Here is a 20,083-nt window from a genome sequence, read left to right as displayed (position 1 = left end):
TTTCTCTTGTCTGCCTATCCTGGAGGCTGTATTTCCAGGCCTGTCTGAACACGCTCCTAGCCTGTTCCTCCCGCCTTCTAGGGGCCGATTACCTAGACCCGCTCCTGTATCTTGTCTGTCCTGTCTGTACACGCTCCTAGCCTGTTCCTCCCGCCTTCTAGGGGCCGATTACCTAGACCCGCTCCTGTATCTTGTCTGTCCTGTCTGAACACGCTCCTAGCCTGTTCCTCCCGCCTTCTAGGGGCCGATTACCTAGACCCGCTCCTGTATCTTGTCTGTCCTGTCTGAACACGCTCCTTGCCTGTTCGTCCCGCCTCTCTGGGGGCTGTATTCCCAGACCCGCTCCTGTATCCCGCTGCAGTGTCGGTCTCCTCCGTACACTCAGTTCCAGTCTGTACTCTCTCCTATCTTTTACCTGTTTTTTCTCTATGTCCGTTCCTTTCCTTTTTCTGCAGAGTCTGAACTCGTACCTAACTCCTGCTTGTTGTCTCTGTACTCCCGTTTGTGAGTTTGTGGTCCACTCGCTACTTCACTGCAAGTACCCTGTGGGTATCTGGCTCTGCCTTTCCCTTCCTGTCTGTTCCGTGTGAACAGAGCCCTGTCCGTCCTGCTCTGACTCCTTGCTCACTGCTCCGGCAGCCTTGCTCCGCTCTGACCCTTTTGCCCACTGCTCCGGCAGTCTCGCTCAGCTCTGACCCTTTGCTCACCGCTCCTGGCAGTCTTGTCCTGCTCTGCTCTTGCTCACCGCTCCAGGCGGTCTCGTCCTGCTCTGCTCTTGCTCACCGCTCCAGGCGGTCTCGTCCTGCTCTGCTCTTGCTCACCGCTCCAGGCGGTCTCGTCCTGCTCTGCTCTTGCTCACCGCTCCAGGCGGTCTCGTCCTGCTCTGCTCTTGCTCACCGCTCCAGACGGTCTCGTCCTGCTCTGCTCTTGCTCACCGCTCCAGGCGGTCTCTTCCTGCTCTGCTCTTGCTCACCGCTCCAGGCGGTCTCGTCCTGCTCTGCTCTTGCTCACCGCTCCAGACGGTCTCGTCCTGCTCTGCTCTTGCTCACCGCTCCAGGCGGTCTCGTCCTGCTCTGCTCTTGCTCACCGCTCCAGGCGGTCTCGTCCTGCCCTGCTCTTGTTCACGCTCCAGGCGGTCTCGTCCTGCCCTGCTCTTGCTCACCGCTCCAGGCGGCCTCGTCCTGCCCTGCTCTTGCTCACCGCTCCAGGCGGCCTCGTCCTGCCCTGCTCTTGCTCACCGCTCCAGGCGGTCTCGTCCTGCCCTGCTCTCGCTCACCTCCCTGGGCGGCCTCACTCTGCTGTGTTTGTCCGCCACATCTGTGGTTCTGTTCCAGAGTCCCAGTGTGTACTGGGTCCTATCCCGCCTGTGTTCCTACCTGCTAGTGCCTTCCTGTCTGCACTCTAGCCGTGCTTGCCTGTACCCCCCTGCCTGCATACCCGCCTGCCTGCATACCAGTCGTGCCTGCCTATTCCCACCAGTCTGTGTGCCAGCCTAACCAGTCTGTTCCTGTATTCCCCTGTGTGGGTCAACAGCCGTGTCCGGGGTCTGTCCTGGAGTAGCACCTGGTCCCTCTGCTCGGTTCCTCCTTGGTGCACTGGCGTCGTATGCCGTCGTGCGACCCTGGTCGGATCGGGTGAATACCTAGTTACGCCCCTCCAGGCGTTCACTCTCCGGCACGGTCCAGTGGAATCACACGCACACGCCGCTCAGCCCGGGCGTGTGAATTACAGCATGCTCAGGCCATGGTTCCCGTTGAGCCCCACGGCCTTCGCTCTCTGAGACGTTTTCCAGCGAATACATGCATTAAAAATAAATAAATACAATTTTTTTTCCTCTAGCTGAGTTCCAGGCTAATTACGCACCCGTCCAGATGGATCTATCTGCTCTCGTTCCTGCGGATCCGCCACGTTACTATGGGGATCCAAGACAAAGTCGTGCATTTGTGGAGCAATGCATGCTACACTTCAAGTTCTACCCTCTATGTTTTCCCACCGATCGGGTTAAGGTGGCATTCATTATGTCTAACCTAGCGGGTGATGCCTTGGAATGGATCAACCCCCTATGGGAAACACAGGATCCTATCGTCCTGGACATAATGGCCTTCCTGGTGGCCTTTCTAATGGTCTTCGATGATCCTAACCCGGAGGCTCCTGCTGAAGCTTCACTTCCCAATATCCCGGAGCAGCCCCGATGGGTAATGTGTGTGGGTAGCGCAATAGTCCTCCAGCCCAATGAGACTACTGCCCACCCAGAATCCTTACAGGGTGACTACGCTCTCCGGAATACTTCTCCCAACCTCAAGAGGCAGTCCAGACGTGCTAGACGTAGAGGCAAGCCGTCACGCCAGGGTCTGTCCTCCCTGAGACCTCCTGACCCCAACCTTGAAGTCCCTACTGAAGCTTCATCTCCCTGTATCCCGGAGAAGCCCCAACGGGTAATGTGCGTGGGTAGTGCACCAGTTCTCCTGCCCGAAGAGACTACTGCCCATCCAGACTCCACACAGGAGAACTTCCTGCACCCGGCATCAGATGCTTCACCCACTTTAACCGGTGTGCATGTCCAAGGATGCTCCGAAGCTGTGATTACCTCAGAGTCTGTGCACCTCTACTACCTGGCGGAGGACCCCCAGTTGCCTCCTGAATCCTCCGGGATACCACTCGATGACAAATGGAGAGAGACTTCTCTACACCTGGTACTCGATACTTTGTCCGCTCCGTCCTGTGAGCCTGACAATGGGTACCCCAAAGTGGTAGTTACCCCCGAGTCTCTACACCCCTCCGACCAGGCGGAGGACCTCCAGTTGTCTCCAGAACCCTTCGGGGTGCTACCTGGTAGCGAAAGGACAGAGACTCTCCTATACTCTGTACCTGATACCTCGCTCGCTTCGTCCAGTGAGTCCAACCTAGTGTACTCTGAAGCAGAGGTTACCCATGAGTCTCTACACCCCTCCGACCAGGCGGAGGACCTCCAGTTGTCTCCAGAACCCTTCGGGGTGCTACCTGGTAGCGAAAGGACAGAGACTCTCCTATACTCTGTACCTGATACCTCGCTCGCTTCGTCCAATGAGTCCAACCTAGTGTACTCTGAAGCAGAGGTTACCCATGAGTCTCTACACCCCTCTGACCAGGCGGAGGACTTCCAGTTGTCTCCAGAACCCTTCGGGGTGCTACCTGGTAGCGAAAGGACAGAGACTCTCCTATACTCTGTACCTGATACCTCGCTCGCTTCGTCCAGTGAGTCCAACCTAGAGTACTCCGAAGCAGAGGTTACTCCCGAGTCTCTACACCCCTCCGACCGGGCGGAGGACCTCCAGTTGTCTCCAGAACCCTTCGGGGTGCCACCTGGTGGTGAATGGACAGAGACTTTCCTATACTCGGTACCCGATACCTCGCCTGCTTCGTCCAGTGAGTCCGACCTAGTGTACTCTGAAGCAGATGTTTTTTCCGAGCCTCTGCACTCTTCTGACCCGGCGGAGGACCTCCAGTTGTCTCCTGTACCCTCTGGGGTGCCACCTGAAAATATGTGGAGAGAGACTTCCTTGTGTGCTGTTCCTGGTACTCCACCCATTTCGTCTGTTGCTGAGGATGGCTGGATAGGAGGTAGCATCCTAGCTACCCAGAGGAGACCAGTTTTTCCTGTGGACAGTGGAAGTGATCTCCTTGAAGTGAAGGATTGGCCCTCGAATTCCCTTCGGAAGATTCTGGCAGGCCTGAAGAAGAGGGGGCGTAAGGGGGGGGGTACTGTAACATACCTGGTGGCGTCCTTGCATAGTGGTCCATCTCCCACTGTGCAAGAGCGTGCACTTGATCTCCAGTCCAGAATGTCTCTCTGGCTTCCCTCCATGCTGTCTGTTTGTGTCTGTTTCTGCTGCTTAAGGGTGGCGCCCGATCACTTCCTGCTTTTTGTACCTGCTGTGGGTCACACCCCTTGTGCGTCCTCAGCCTATTGCTGTCTGTCACCTGGTATATAACCCAGCTGCTCCAATCAATCCCTGCCTGAGCATTGTGTTTCATTCAGTGTGTGCTTGCACTCTGAAGGTGCCAGGTCCCGTTCTGTGTTCTCTTGTCTGCCTATCCTGGAGGCTGTATTTCCAGGCCTGTCTGAACACGCTCCTAGCCTGTTCCTCCCGCCTTCTAGGGGCCGATTACCTAGACCCGCTCCTGTATCTTGTCTGTCCTGTCTGTACACGCTCCTAGCCTGTTCCTCCCGCCTTCTAGGGGCCGATTACCTAGACCCGCTCCTGTATCTTGTCTGTCCTGTCTGAACACGCTCCTAGCCTGTTCCTCCCGCCTTCTAGGGGCCGATTACCTAGACCCGCTCCTGTATCTTGTCTGTCCTGTCTGAACACGCTCCTTGCCTGTTCGTCCCGCCTCTCTGGGGGCTGTATTCCCAGACCCGCTCCTGTATCCCGCTGCAGTGTCGGTCTCCTCCGTACACTCAGTTCCAGTCTGTACTCTCTCCTATCTTTTACCTGTTTTTTCTCTATGTCCGTTCCTTTCTTTTTTCTGCAGAGTCTGAACTCGTACCTAACTCCTGCTTGTTGTCTCTGTACTCCCGTTTGTGAGTTTGTGGTCCACTCGCTACTTCACTGCAAGTACCCTGTGGGTATCTGGCTCTGCCTTTCCCTTCCTGTCTGTTCCGTGTGAACAGAGCCCTGTCCGTCCTGCTCTGACTCCTTGCTCACTGCTCCGGCAGCCTTGCTACGCTCTGACCCTTTTGCCCACTGCTCCGGCAGTCTCGCTCAGCTCTGACCCTTTGCTCACCGCTCCTGGCAGTCTCGTCCTGCTCTGCTCTTGCTCACCGCTCCAGGCGGTCTCGTCCCGCTCTGCTCTTGCTCACCGCTCCAGGCGGTCTCGTCCTGCTCTGCTCTTGCTCATCGCTCCAGGCGGTCTCGTCCTGCTCTGCTCTTGCTCACCGCTCCAGGCGGTCTCGTCCTGCTCTGCTCTTGCTCACCGCTCCAGGCGGTCTCGTCCTGCTCTGCTCTTGCTCACCGCTCCAGGCGGTCTCTTCCTGCTCTGCTCTTGCTCACCGCTCCAGGCGGTCTCGTCCTGCTCTGCTCTTGCTCACCGCTCCAGGCGGTCTCGTCCTGCTCTGCTCTTGCTCACCGCTCCAGGCGGTCTCGTCCTGCTCTGCTCTTGCTCACCGCTCCAGGCGGTCTCGTCCTGCTCTGCTCTTGCTCACCGCTCCAGGCGGTCTCGTCCTGCTCTGCTCTTGCTCACCGCTCCAGGTGGTCTCGTCCTGCTCTGCTCTTGCTCACCGCTCCAGGCGGTCTCGTCCTGCTCTTGCTCACCGCTCCAGGCGGTCTCGTCCTGCTCTGCTCTTGCTCACCGCTCCAGGCGGTCTCGTCCTGCTCTGCTCTTGCTCACCGCTCCAGGCGGTCTCGTCCTGCCCTGCTCTTGCTCACCGCTCCAGGCGGTCTCGTCCTGCCCTGCTCTTGCTCACCGCTCCAGGTGGCCTCGTCCTGTCCTGCTCTTGCTCACCGCTCCAGGCGGCATCACTCTGCTGTGTTTGTCCGCCACATCTGTTGTTCTGTTCCAGAGTCCCAGTGTGTACTGGGTCCTATCCCGCCTGTGTTCCTACCTGCTAGTGCCTTCCTGTCTGCACTCTAGCCGTGCTTGCCTGTACCCCCCTGCCTGCATACCCGCCTGCCTGCATACCAGTCGTGCCTGCCTATTCCCACCAGTCTGTGTGCCAGCCTAACCAGTCTGTTCCTGTATTCCCCTGTGTGGGTCAACAGCCGTGTCCGGGGTCTGTCCTGGAGTAGCACCTGGTCCCTCTGCTCGGTTCCTCCTTGGTGCAGTGGCGTCGTATGCCGTCGTGCGACCCTGGTCGGATCGGGTGAATACCTAGTTACGCCCCTCCAGGCGTTCACTCTCCGGCACGGTCCAGTGGAATCACACGCACACGCCGCTCAGCCCGGGCGTGTGCATTACAGGCAGGTGCATATCAGGGAAAAAAATCCTTCTGAACTCCACATATGGCAATCAGACTAGTTCCCTAGATACATGCTCCATCACAGAATCTGCTACCCATAACCTGTAATATATTTTCCAAGAAAGGTATCCAGACCTCCTTGAACTTTTTTAGTGAATCAACGATTATATGATGATGTGACAGAGAGTTCCATAATCTCACTTCTCTTTTATTAAACCTTTTTTCTTCTAGACATAGATAATGTCCCCCTGTTATTGTTGCTGGTCTAGGAATGAAAAGATCGTTCCTTCTGTCCGTTCATATATTTGTACATTGTAATAAGATTGCCCCTAAGGCTATGTTTTTCCAAGCTGTAATAAAAATGCCTTAAAACATTCTTTCTCTCTCATTATTCTGGCGTTTGGCAAATATTAAAAATTATAGTAATCCTAATTGACCTAAAACGGGAAAGGTTTATTCTGATTTCATGTTAGATATTGAGAAACTCATGCATATGTGTCTTTTTATATAGTGTATGTAAACTTCTGGTTTCAACTGTATGTGTTATACATACCCCGGCCAGTGGGCGCAGCCTCGCTCTCCATACACTTGTATTGAGCGACGCCGCGCCTTCTATAAAATGTAGTGCACAACCCCTTAGGGTATATGTATACAGAATATTAGTGTATACTCCATGCATTGGGGCTTCCAATGTCATGGAGGATCTGATAAATTAAGCTTGATATTTTACTACCAGTCCATCCATAATGTTTTAAGCAGGTGGACACCAAGATTAGAAATAGTTTGTCCTGTTGTTCTGTACCGTCACAGTGAAAGACATTTGGAGACATTTGTTGGACACTGTTTGATAGGAATATTTGGTCTTGATCTTAAAGTGCTATAATTTAAGAATTCTTCATTAAAAACCACTGGATGTAGCTTTTTTCACTATGATTTGTTGCCAAAGTACAGTGTCTTACCCTGTGAACTTTCCCATATTTTTTTCCTGTTACACCCACAAACTTAAATTCATTTTATTGGGATTTTATGTGATATACCTACACAAAGTAGCAAGTATTTGCGAAGTGTAAAGGAAATGATACATGGTTTTCTAATTATTTTAAAAATATAAATCTGAAAATTGTGATGTGCATTTGTGTTCAGCCCACTGTAGTCTGATACCCCTAAATAAATCCTGAGGGACCAATTGCCCCCAGAAGTCACATAATATTAATTAGTAAATTGAGCCCACCTGTGTGTAATTTACTCTCAGTATAATTACAGCTGTTCTGTGAAGGCTTCTGAGGTTTGAGAACATACAAACAGCATCATGAAAACCAAGGAGCACACCAGACAGGTAAGGGATCAAGTTGAAGAGAAAAGTAAAACAGGGTTACATTATCAAAAAAAGCCCAAGCTCTGAACATCTCATGGAGCATTGTTTAATCCATCATCCAAAAATGGAAGGAGTATGGCGAAACTACAAACCTACCAAGACATGGCCGTCCACCTAAACTGACATTTTAAGCAATGAGCGCACTTATTAGAGAAGCAGCCAAGTGGCCCATGGTCACTCTAGGGGAGCTGCAGAGATCCACAGGAAAATCTGTCCAGAGGACAACTATAAATCGTATTCTCCACAAATCTGGCCCTTATGGAAGAGTTGCAAGAAGAAAGCCATTTTTGAATCCAAGCCATAAAAAGTCCCATTTCCAGTTTGTAAAAATCCATGTAGAGGACATAGCTAGTATGTGGAAGAAGGTGCTCTGGTCAGATGAGACCAAAGTAGAACTTTTTGGGCTAAATGCAAAAAGCAATGTGTGGTGGAAAACTAACACTCCACATCATTCTAAAAACACCATCCCCACCATAAAACATGTTGGTGGCAGCAACGTGCTGTGGGGATGCTTTTTTGTTCAGCAGGGACAGGGAAGCTGGGCAGAGTTGATGGGAATATGAGTGAAGCTAAACACAGGCCAATCCTGGAAAGAAAACGTGTTGGAGCCTGCAAAAGACTTGAGACTGGGACGTACGTTTACCTTCTATCAAGAAAACAGCCCTAAGCATACTGCCAGAGCTACAATAGTCTAGATCAAAGGATATTCATGTGTGTGAATGGCCCAGTCACAGTCCAGACCTACATCCCATTGAGTATCTGTGGCAAGAATTGAAAATTGCTGTTCATAGACGCCTCCATCCAATCTCACTGAGCGAGAGCGAGTTTGCAAAGAAGAATAGAAAATTTCAGGCTCTGGATATGCAGAGCTGGTAGAGACAAACCCCAAAAGACTTGCAGCAGTAATTGCAGTGAAAGGTGGTCCTACAAAGTATTGACTCAAGGGGGCTGAATACAAATGCACTTCACAATTTTCAGATTAATATTTAAAAAATATTTAGAAAACCATGTATCATTTTGTTTGTGGGTGTAACCTGAGAAAATAGGGAAAAGTTCACGGGGTATGAATACTTCTTTAAGGCACTGTAGTTCTCAAACATAACACGTGGTACACATTGCCTAGAAAAAAAGTACTGGCTGATTTTTTTTCTCTTTTTTACATATTTAAAGAGAACCTGTCAGCAGATCAAATTAGCCAGTTTTTTGCTCTTATTTATTCTCACTGTTTCCCTGATTGTTCCCTTATTTCCTTTTTAAATCCGCCATATGGGTTCAGATATACGGGTCACAGGATTGTCTGGGGGTGTATCTTCAGGCTAGTCTGCATAACTAATCAGTAACCACACCTGCTTAGCAAAGACCATAAAAAGTAGCAGATTTAAAAAAAAAAACAAGAAAAATCCCAGAATACTCAGAGCGGCAGCAGAAAGAAAATAAGAGCAAACACTGGTCACTTTTGACCTGGAGATACAGTAGGTCCTTTTTCATTAACTTACTAATTGTTAGAGATGGACCTAAAAAAACATATCAGAGATATAATATGAGTAATTAAGAAATTCAGAAATTATATGATCAATAACTTGGTGAAAAAAGGTGATGGGAAAATTTCTTCAACTCCCATTGGTCCTTTGTGAAAAATTAATTATCAGTCTGTCAACCATTTAGGCTACATTTAACTTATGATGGATTTATATTACACTAGGCACGGATGCAAGGAATGTCTCTTGCGCTGGAGAACCCAGTGTGATTCCTCAATCTGGACATCATATTTACATCAGTGAGCACTGTGCAATGCTTCATTTCCAGCGTGCTGACACTGCAGGGAAATGTAATACTTGCTACCAGGTTTCTCCATGCATATTAAGGGCTCGTGCAGGTGACCGTTATCGGTCTGAGTTCGGTCTGACAAAATATTGGATCGAGCTTGGAACAGTGTTATTCTATGGGGCCATGCACATGTCCAATTTTTTCCTCGAACCGAGCCAGATCGAGGAAAAAATTGCAGCATGCCCGAATTTGATCCGATATTTGGATTGCACTTAGCCATGCGAGTCAGTGAATCTGTGGAAAAAATCAGACTGCATTTGGATAACATCTGAGTGCAGTTCAATTTCTATGGACTGACAGAATGGAGAAGATGGAGATATTTTTTTCTCCATCTTCTTCTGATCTGAGAGAATCAGATTACACTTTGATCACACTCTGATCAAACTCTGATCAGAGTTTGATCAGAGTGTGATTTGCATAATTGATTCGATTCTCCCGGATGACAAAAAATACGCTCGTCTGCAACTAGCCTAAAGCTGATCAGTTTAGTGTGAACTACATATTTAAGTTACTCCACTCAGTTTTACAGTAAAATCACACAGCAGTAGCACAAATTGAATAAAACTTACACAAACGGATTTTCAAAAACAGCGCTATACTTTGAGTTGAGACTTTTTAATTTAACAAAATGCAAGCAAGTTTCCAGGAAAGTCATACAAAAGTAGGGGGAAAAAATCCTTAGGAATGGAAAAGATGAGCAAGCTTTCAGGAAAAGGAGGCGGTGTGCATTTTTTTCTCTCAATGAGTTTGCAAGGATTCATTGCTTAAAAGTTTCCAGTATTCCATATTGTCTATTATTTTCCAAGTGTATGTGCCTGGATGGGGCGTTGTTGAGGCAAACAAAGGATTGCATTGATTCAGCCTGGCGTAGCGTTGGCACTGTTAACAAAGTCTTGGTGGATAAGGAAGCTGTGGCCATTTTTTTCCCACCTAGATCAAATGAACTGGAAAAAGCACAGACTCATAGAGGAAAATATGAACTTTGTAAGCTGACAGTTCACAAGGAATTCTATTATTTTTAATATGATTATGAGCCATCAAAATTAAAACTAAGACAATTAAAGTCCCAGCCTGGAGCATATTAATAAAGCAGAGTAAGCACCGCTGTACAGCTATTAGCATCTAAGAACTATGTGTATCGCTTTAAGAAAACGTTCATTGTCGATGTGCTGCTGATATTATGTCATGTGCCTTATGTATATATTGTGTTATACTGGACTACATTGTGAGTAAGAAGCAGTGCGCTTCGAAACACTTCAACCAGAATCTTTTGAGTTAAATTCTGCAACCTTCAAGTGTCTAGTGCCACCAAGTCTGATTTTCTGTAACCATCAAGCAGTAGTCCCACTGTTGTGATGATGTATGGTTAATATACTGCATATGGCAAAATAATAAAAATGTAGCACCCAAGGATATTATTTTCATGCTTTATTCATATTGGAGCTTAGTTCTTATATGACAACAAAGCATGAAGTTGTCTGCGGGCTGCATCCTAAGACCCCCAAGGAAGCTGCAAACAGGAATGGCGATACATGTGCCTGCTCCCTGTCCATCCACAGAGCTTTCCTTTCTATTGGGTATATTGCATTATGATAGAAGATTCTTTCATATGCAGTAGCAAGTTCTTTATGCCCACTTGGGTTTTCTAATATAGTCACCATTTTTTGTATTGTTTTATAAATATACTTGAAGGATGTTTGACTCTCTCTATACACTCATCAAATTTGTTTATTATATAATCTGTGATGTATTGAATATTGGAGTGGGGTAGTTGAGGCCACCTTATAAGGAATACACAATGTGATGTGTGTGTTTTTAAACGTTTTTAGCTGTATTTGTCCTTTTTCATGATCTTTGAGATGTATTAATTAACATTTCTAATGATTGTGTCCATACATATTTTCCTTATTTTTGTTATACTGGCGTCTTTTTATATCTTTGCAGTAAATATTGTATTGAGTGTTTATGCTGAGAAACAGTGGCGTAACTAGAGTCCGATGGGCCCCAATGCAAAATTTGGACCTGCCCCCCTCCCCCACCGCATCTTTGTCAGATGCATGGGCCCTTGTAGCGTTCTAAATCCGATAAGGAAATACGAGTTCCATCCCCCATTTTGTAGTAATGCCCCCTATCCTGGGCTCCTTCCTGGTATATATGTTTCCAATCCTAGACTCGCAACACTCATCAGGAGGGCGTTAAACTAGAAGAAGAGGGGATGGGAAGAAAAGCGCTGGACACGAACATGCAACCAGAGAACATACTAATGAAAGATATGAAGTGCGACAAAGAAGGTCCAAGACAAGATACTTGGAAGGGAGGTAAGAAAATTTCTAACACAATCCACAGGGAGAAGATTGGAACAAAACAAAATCGTGTAAACTGCGTGCTAGCAAATGCCAGAAGCCTGACAAACAAGATGGATGAACTGGAAGCAGAAATATCTACAGGTAACTATGACATAGTGGGAATAACCGAGACATGGTTAGATGAAAGCTATGACTGGGCAGTTAACTTACAGGGTTACAGTCTGTTTAGAAGGGATCGAAGAAGTCGGAAAGGGGGTGGAGTCTGTCTATATGCAAAGACGTGTCTAAAGCCTACAATACGGGAGGATGTATGGGAGGGAAATGAGGAGGTCGAGTCCTTATGGGTGGAGATACATGGGGCAAAAAACAATAATAAAATTATCATAGGAGTCTGTTATAAACCACCAAATATAGCAGAAGCCACGGAAAGTCTATTAATGAGACAAATAGACGAAGTAGCAAAAAATAACGAGGTGATTATTATGGGGGACTTCAACTACCCCGATATAGACTGGGAAACCGAAAGCTGTAGATCTCAGAAAGGAAGCAGGTTTCTGTCAATTATCAAAGACAATTATTTGTCACAACTTGTGCAGGAACCAACTAGAGGGACGGCCCTTTTGGACTTAATATTAACTAACAGGTCAGACAGAATAACTGAGGTGCAGGTCGGGGGGCACCTGGGAAATAGTGACCACAACATTATACAATTCCACATGTGCTTCAGTAGGGTGCCCAGCAAGGGAGTCACAAAAACACTGAACTTCAGGAGGGCAAAGTTTGATCAGCTAAGAGATGCCCTTCACCTTATAGACTGGGATAGTATCTTTAGTAATAGGAGCACGGATAGAAAATGGGAAATTTTCAAAACAGTCCTACATAGTCACTGTAGAAGGTACATACCTTATGGGAATAAAAGGGCTAGGAATAGGAGGAAGCCAATGTGGCTAAATAAGGAAGTCAAGAGGGCAATGAAAAACAAATAAAGGACTTTCGGTAAACTTAAACAAGAAGGCAGCGAGGAAGCACTAATATCTTATAGGGAAAAAAACAAAATCTGTAAGAAACAAATAAGAATAGCAAAAGAGGAGACAGAGAGACTAATTGCCAAGGAAAGTAAAACGAATTCCAAACTGTTCTTTAACTATATAAACAGTAAAAGGATTAAAACTGATGGAGTTGGCCCATTAAAAAATAACCTGGGTAAAATCATAGAGGGCGATGAGGGTAAAGCAAACCTACTCAATAGCTTCTTCTCCACTGTTTTCACAAAAGAAAACAATTTATCGGAGGAAATGCAGAGTGATAAAGTAAACCCTCCGCTAAATATCACCCACCTAACCCAGGAGGAAGTTCAGAAACGCCTAAATAATATCAAAATAGACAAGTCACCAGGCCCAGATAGCATACACCCCCGGGTACTAAAAGAATTAAGTAATGTGATAGACAGACAGCTGTATCTTATATTCAAGCACTCTTTATGGACAGGGACTGTCCCACTAGACTGGCGCCAAGCAAATGTGGTACCAATATTCAAAAAGGGGTCTAAAAGTGACCCTGGGAACTATAGACCAGTCAGCTTAACGTCTGTTGTGGGTAAATTGTTTGAAGGATTTCTTAGAGATGCTATTGTAGAATATCTTAATGATAATAACTGTCTAACTCCATATCAACATGGATTCATGAGGGATCGCTCCTGCCAAACAAACCTGATCGCCTTCTACGAGGAGGTGAGCTCACAGCTGGACCGGGGAGAGTCAGTGGATGTTGTATACCTTGACTTCTCCAAAGCGTTTGATACCGTGCCACACAAAAGGTTGGTATATAAAATGAGAATGCTTGGTCTGGGGGATAATGTGTGCAAGTGGGTAAATAGCTGGCTGAGTGATAGAAAGCAGAGGGTGGTTATCAATGGAGTAAGCTCAGGGTGTGTCAGGGTTACTAGCGGGGTGCCTCAAGGGTCTGTCTTGGGCCCTATATTATTTAATATATTTATTAATTATCTAGTGGAAGGGTTGCATAGTAAAATAGCAATATTTGCAGATGATACTAAACTTTGTAAAGTAGTTAATACAGATGAGGATAGGGCACAGCTACAGGAGGATTTAGATAAATTGGGGAGTTGGGCCAAAAAATGGCAAATGGGGTTCAATGCCGATAAATGTAAGGTCATGCACATGGGAAAGAAAAACAGCAGTCACCCATACATATTAAATGGGAAACCGTTGGGGAAATCAGACATGGAGAAGGACCTGGGCGTCTTGGTTAATAGCAAATTAAATTGGAGTGCCCAGTGTCAGGCAGCAGCTGCGAAGGCAAATAGAGTCATGGCATGCATCAGAAGAGGAATAGGGGCATATGATGAGAACATTGTTCTTCCTCTGTATAAAGCACTGGTAAGGCCGCACTTAGAATATTGTGCACAGTTCTGGGCTCCGGTGCTCAGGAAAGACATATTGGAGCTAGAGAGGGTACAAAGGAGGGCGACTAAGGTAATAAAGGGAATGGAGGGACTAGAATACCCAGAGAGGTTGTCAAAATTAGGCCTATTTACGTTGGAAAAGAGAAGGCTTAGGGGAGACCTCATAAACATGTATAAATACATCAGGGGCCAGTACAGAGATCTCTCCCATGACCTGTTTATACCAAGGATGGTGACAAAGGCGAGGGGGCACACTATGCGTCTGGAGGAAATGAGGTTCCTGCACCAGCATAGAAGGGGATTCTTTACGGTCAGAGCCGTGAGACTCTGGAACTCTCTGGGAGAGGAAGTGGTGATGTTCAACTCACTTAATGAGTTCAAGAGAGGCCTGGACGCCTTTCTTGAGAACAATAAAATTACATCTTATGCTTAGGATAGTTAATTAATCCAGGGATTTAATCTGACTGCCAGATTGGTGTCGGGAAGTGAATTTTTCCTCAATGATGTAAATTGGCCTATATCGCATGGGTTTTTTTTGCCTTCCCCTGGATCAACGCTGCGGAATAGCTGCAGTGCACAAGAAATAGGCTGACCTGGATGGACGCTTGTCTTTTTTCGGCCTTATAAACTATGTAACTATGTAACTATATATGTCCCTGTGAAGATTTCATGTTGTGGGTTGTAAAAATCACCTAGGCAGGTTAACAATACAACTATGTTTTATTCCTTATGTCCATGGTCTTACAGCAATTCCGGGTAGATGGTCACAATATAATGTCCCCAGTCCACAAAATCCCAACCCGGGATCGGTAGTTCCACAGCCCCCGTACCTGGAAGTACCCACTGTCTCCCAACTTTTAGTTGGTCCACAGCTTTTGGTACCTCCCGCCGGTATAGTCTGCAGTCACAGCCTATGTTCCTCCAGACAACAGATATCACGACCGTAGCACGTGTATCCCACTCCAGCCAGCAACAGCAGTCCATAGGATATTTCCTCAAATCCAGATGACAGATCCCACGACTGTAGCATGTGTAACCAGCTCCAGCCAGCAACCAATCTCCAATCTCCAGAGGCCATCCATACCCTGGCACCAAGACCTCAGCAAAAGATCCTCTCCCCTTGATGTCACTGCAACAACTTCCTCACTAAACATGTGGCTTATTGTTCTCCCTCTCCTGGAATCAGGCCCCTTTATGGTCAGAAGTGTTCACACCCTCCCCCTTAAACATTTGCTTTTAGCTCAAAGAATGAAGAGTGTTCCAGAAGCCCAGTCTTCAGTCTGTCCACAGGGCTGTGCACTAGGGATGCCTCCGGCAGAGAGGAACAAAGACACACATGCCCCCACCAGATGCAGAACAGAAATGCTAATGTAGGCCTTTTGTATACATGAGATCCAGCCCGCATGTCTTCCTCTGCTTATTGTCACTGAATGGAAACACCGACTCGTGAGCATGAATACTCTCCAGGAAATATCCATGCATCCCAAACTGATGAGCAAGCAAATCTCCAATAAACACAACAATAAGACCAACGTACACATGCTCCGTGCTGGAAAAAGTCTGTGGCCAGCTCCTTACAGTCCCCCATCCTGGTATATATGTCCCTCATCCTGGTATATGACCTCCATCATGGTATATATGTTCCCCATCCTGAGCCCATCCTGGTATATATATCGCCTATCCTGGTATACATGTTCCTTTTCATGAGCCCCATCCTGGTATATACAGTGGCATATAAAAGTTTGGGCACCCTTAGTCAAATTTACTGTTATTGTGAACAGTTAAGCAAGTTGAAGATGAAATGATCACTAAAGGCCTAAAGTTAAAGATGACACATTTTGGGCAAAAAAACATATATTGTCATTTTTTACATTTTAAAAATTACAAAAAGGGAAATGGCCTGATACAACAGTTTATGCACCCTTGGAGACTTGTGTGCTCACACTACTTTGACCAAGGATTCAGACATTAATTAGCCGGTGAGGGTTATGGTTATCTTCCTTAGGAAAGGCCAGGTGATGCAAATTTCCCAGCTTTATAATAACCCAGCCTCCTCTAACCTTGTGCCAAAACAAACAGCAGCCATGGGTTCTTCTAAGCAGCTTCCTAGCACTCTGAAAATGAAAATGGTGGAGGCCCATAAAGCAGGAGAAGGCTATAAGAAGATAGCAAAGCGTTTTCAAGTTGCCCTTTCCTTAATTCGAAATGTAAATAAGAAATGGCAGGTAACAGGAACAGTGGGGGTCAAGATAAGGTCTGGAAGACCAAGCACAATTTCAGTGAGAGCTGCTCGTAGGATTGTTAGAGAGTTAAATCAGAACACTCGCTTGACTACAAAATACCTTCGGAAAGATTTAGCAGACTCTGCAGTTGTGGTACATTGTTCTACTGTTCAGAGACATCTGCACCAATTTGGCCTTCATGGAAGAGTCATCAGAAGAAAACCTATCCTGCGTCCTCATCATTAAATTTAATGACAGAAGTATGAAAACAAATATCTAAACAAGCCTGATTGATTTTGGAAACAAGTCCTGTGGACCGATGAGATTAAAATAGAACTCTTTGGCCACAATGATCAAAGGTATGTGTGGAGAAAAAAGGGCACAGAATTTCAGGAAAAGAACATCTTGCTAACCATTAAGCATGGGGGTGGATCAATCATGCTTTGGGGTTGTGTTTCAGCCAATAGCATGAGGAACATTTCACGGGTAGAGGGAAGAATGGATTCAATGAAATTTCAACAAATTCTTGATGCAAACATAACACCATCTGTAATAAATCTGTAAAAATGATGGCTTCTACAAATGGAGAATGCTCCTAAACACATGTCAAAATCCACGATAGACTACCTCAAAAGGCGCAAGCTGAAAGTTTTACAATTGCCCTCACAGTCCCCTGATCTGAACATCATTGAAAATCTGTGGCTACACCTCAAAATAGCAGTGCATGCAAGATGACCCAGGAATCTCACAGAACTGGAAGAATTTTTCAAGGAAAAATAGATGAAAATCCCTCAAACAAGAATCGAAAGACTCTGGGCTTGCTACAAAAAGCGTTTACAAGTTGTGCTTCTTTCAAAAAGGGGTGCTACTAAGTACTAACCATGCGGGGTGCCGCCCAAACTTTTGCATAAGCCCATTTTCCTGTTTGTAATATTTAAAATGTAAAAGATGAAAAAAATATATTTTTTGCCTAAAATGCAAAGGAAATGTGTCATCTTTAACTTTAGGCCTTTTAGAGATGATTTAATTTTCAACTTGCTTAACTGTTCGCAATAACAGTAATTTTGACCAGGGATGCCCAAACTTTTACATGCCACTATATGTCCCTTATCCTGGTACAGTCATGGCCGAAAGTGTTTGCACTCTTGAAATTGTTCCAGAAAATGAAGGCTTTCTCCCTGAAAATTATTACACATGTTTTATTATTCACATGTTTATTTCCTTTGTGTGTATTGGAACAACACAAAAAAAACAATTTCACACAAAACCACCAAAATGGGCCAGACAAAATTGTTGACACCTTTCCAAAATTGTGGGTAAACAACTTGGCTTCAAGCATGTGATGATCATTCCAACTCACCTGTGGCAAGTAACAGGTGGGGACAATTTGAAAATCACATCTCAAACCAGATAAAAAGGGGAGAAGTTGACTCAATCTTTGCATTGTGTGTTTGTGTGTGCCACTATAAGCATGGAACACAGGGCTCAGCGGAGTGTATCACACAGGATGGGATTAAATACGCAGTATCTAATGTATGTAATGTGTAACCCACTCCGTTCACTTCTATGCGAGCAATAGTTTAATATGTGACCCCGCTCTGTCTTCATCTATGGGAGCAGTAGTGTAATGTATGACCCTGCTCTGTCCACTTCTGTGGCACCAGTGTTATGATGTGTGACCCTACTCTGTCCACTTCTATGGTTGTAGTAATGTAGTGGATGGAGCCGGGTCACACATTACACTACTGCTCCCATAGAAGTGGACAGAGCGGTGTCACATACATTAGATAGTGCGTATCTAATCCCATCCTGTATGATACACTCCGCTGAGCTCTATATCTAATCCCATCATGTGATACACTACACTGAGCCCTGTATCTAATCCCAGCATGTGTTACTCTAAGCGTATCTAATTGCAACAAGTGATACACTCCACATATCTAATCCCAGCTAGTGATACAGCGAGCGGTACCAACTAACAGAATCGGTGCTGCCGGCTGTCCTCGGTGACACGGTCTACTTGTCAGTATCACTTTGCAGTCACCAACAAAATGTCTCTGCATTGTGATCCTAAACTTCACTCTCTCTTATCCTTTTGCAAACACCCAGAAGGGGAGGAGAGGAGTGACGTCACACACATGATTCAGCCCACGTTTACTGCAGTCGTAATGTGAGATAGTTGTACACTAGATTTTCATGACAAATTTCAGCAGCTGCTCCCCCTAGTGTTTAAAAGTGGAAAATATCAACCCTTTTTAAATTATTTTTCATATTTTACTTCATTGAAAACAAATGATAATTTTTTTTTAAATTAAAATAGTAATACTTTACATTTTTTTTAATACTTGGAGGGTCAAAGGCGCAGCAGTCCAACAATGGGGTAAAAGGAGAAGGTTAAAATTGGACAGTAGGATCCAACTACTTACAGGGTTTGATTGTGGCCTGCTACCATGGAGACAAATGGATCTGCATAGAAGCTCCATACAAAAAATGATGAGGAGTATGTTTAAAAAGGATCTTTTCACCATTCCAACATGTCTGTTTTTGTAACCATGATTCCTCATAAAACTACAATTCTGGAGCATAATTTATTCAAACCTTACATAGTGTCTTACATTCCCAGGAGGTATAATGGCAAAGTGATAGTTTTGTACTTTATTCCCTAATTGGCTTTGGGACTGGCACTGCGCTGCACAAGTCGAGCTCCAAGGTCATCCATGGTCCGGTCTTATGATCCTCCTATACCACATAGTTCTGATCCTGTAACACGACTGTCACACTGATGGGTGTGGACTGCGCCACGGTCTAAGGAGAGCTTGGAGGGGCATAACTAAACGACCACCTGGTTCTTCACCAGAGCCCCTGATGGTGTGGTTACTCTTGAGTCGCAGGTGGTCGTCATGTACCACTCCAGCACAGACCCCAGAACCGCAGCTGCTGACCACAAATTGGACGGGGATGAAGGAATGGACTAGGAATGGCTGGTAGGACAAGAACAGGATCGTGACCAGAACGGATATTGGAGCTTGTTCAGATGATGCGGATTCAGGACTATCGGATAGACTCAGCGTCCAGGCAGGACTGGATGGCAGATTCAGACAGAACGGACTCAGGATATAGGTACTGATTCAGACAGGACAGGTTCGCGGGTAGATTTCAGGTACAAACAGGATGGGTTCAGGAACAGGGACCTGACAACGGACTTGGCAGCTTGAAATCTTACTAAACACTAATGTTGCTCAGGTTACGAAGGTGCCTTAAACACTTAATGGCTCCCAGCTATTGGCTGGGGACACATCAGGGATGCGCGAACTACCCCTTTAAGAATCGGGGAATGCATGCGCCCTAAGCACGCTACCAGGAGATCTGCGCAGCGTGCACAAGCCCTGGGACACAGGAGGCATGGCGAGAGCTGGAGCAGAAGCATAAAGTATAGAGGGCACCACCTGATAACCGGGATCAGCCTGTAGCATGTAGTATTTAAGTCACAAAACAAAAAACAGAAAGAGACATGCAATAAATACAGGGATCACCGAAAAGTAGAAAATATTTTATTGAACCATGCAACAAACAATTAAAAACATTTAAAAGTCAAAAAATTACAAGTGGATGACAATATTAACCCACAATAAGGCTAAATAACCCATGCAAGTAATATAGATAGCGAACAATATAGAATAACCAGATGAACATGAAAAGCTGGATAGACTCACAATCTAAACGTGTACAGCATAATACAGTCTGACACACTGTTGTCAGAAATAAGCTCACCATATAGATTATGGAAAGTATAGATGTTGACAAAAATATATACCACCAGATAAATATAATAAATATAAATAAATAGTCCACCTCACCTAATCAGGAATAGAATATTAAATACATTATAGGTGCCAAGTGCTTATTCGCTCCAAAATAGGAGTAATAGGGAAACTATACCATGTGCTAGAAATTGGCACATGCCAGGAAAGGACTAAGAACTTTGTTAGAGATCCA

The sequence above is a fragment of the Phyllobates terribilis genome, unplaced genomic scaffold (assembly GCF_046119375.1).
Source record: "Phyllobates terribilis strain yellow unplaced genomic scaffold, ASM4611937v1 Scaffold_11__3_contigs__length_659146591, whole genome shotgun sequence".
Classification (NCBI taxonomy): domain Eukaryota; kingdom Metazoa; phylum Chordata; class Amphibia; order Anura; family Dendrobatidae; genus Phyllobates; species Phyllobates terribilis.
The sequence above is the reverse complement of the archived record's forward strand: the minus strand, read 5'-3'. Positions refer to the sequence as shown.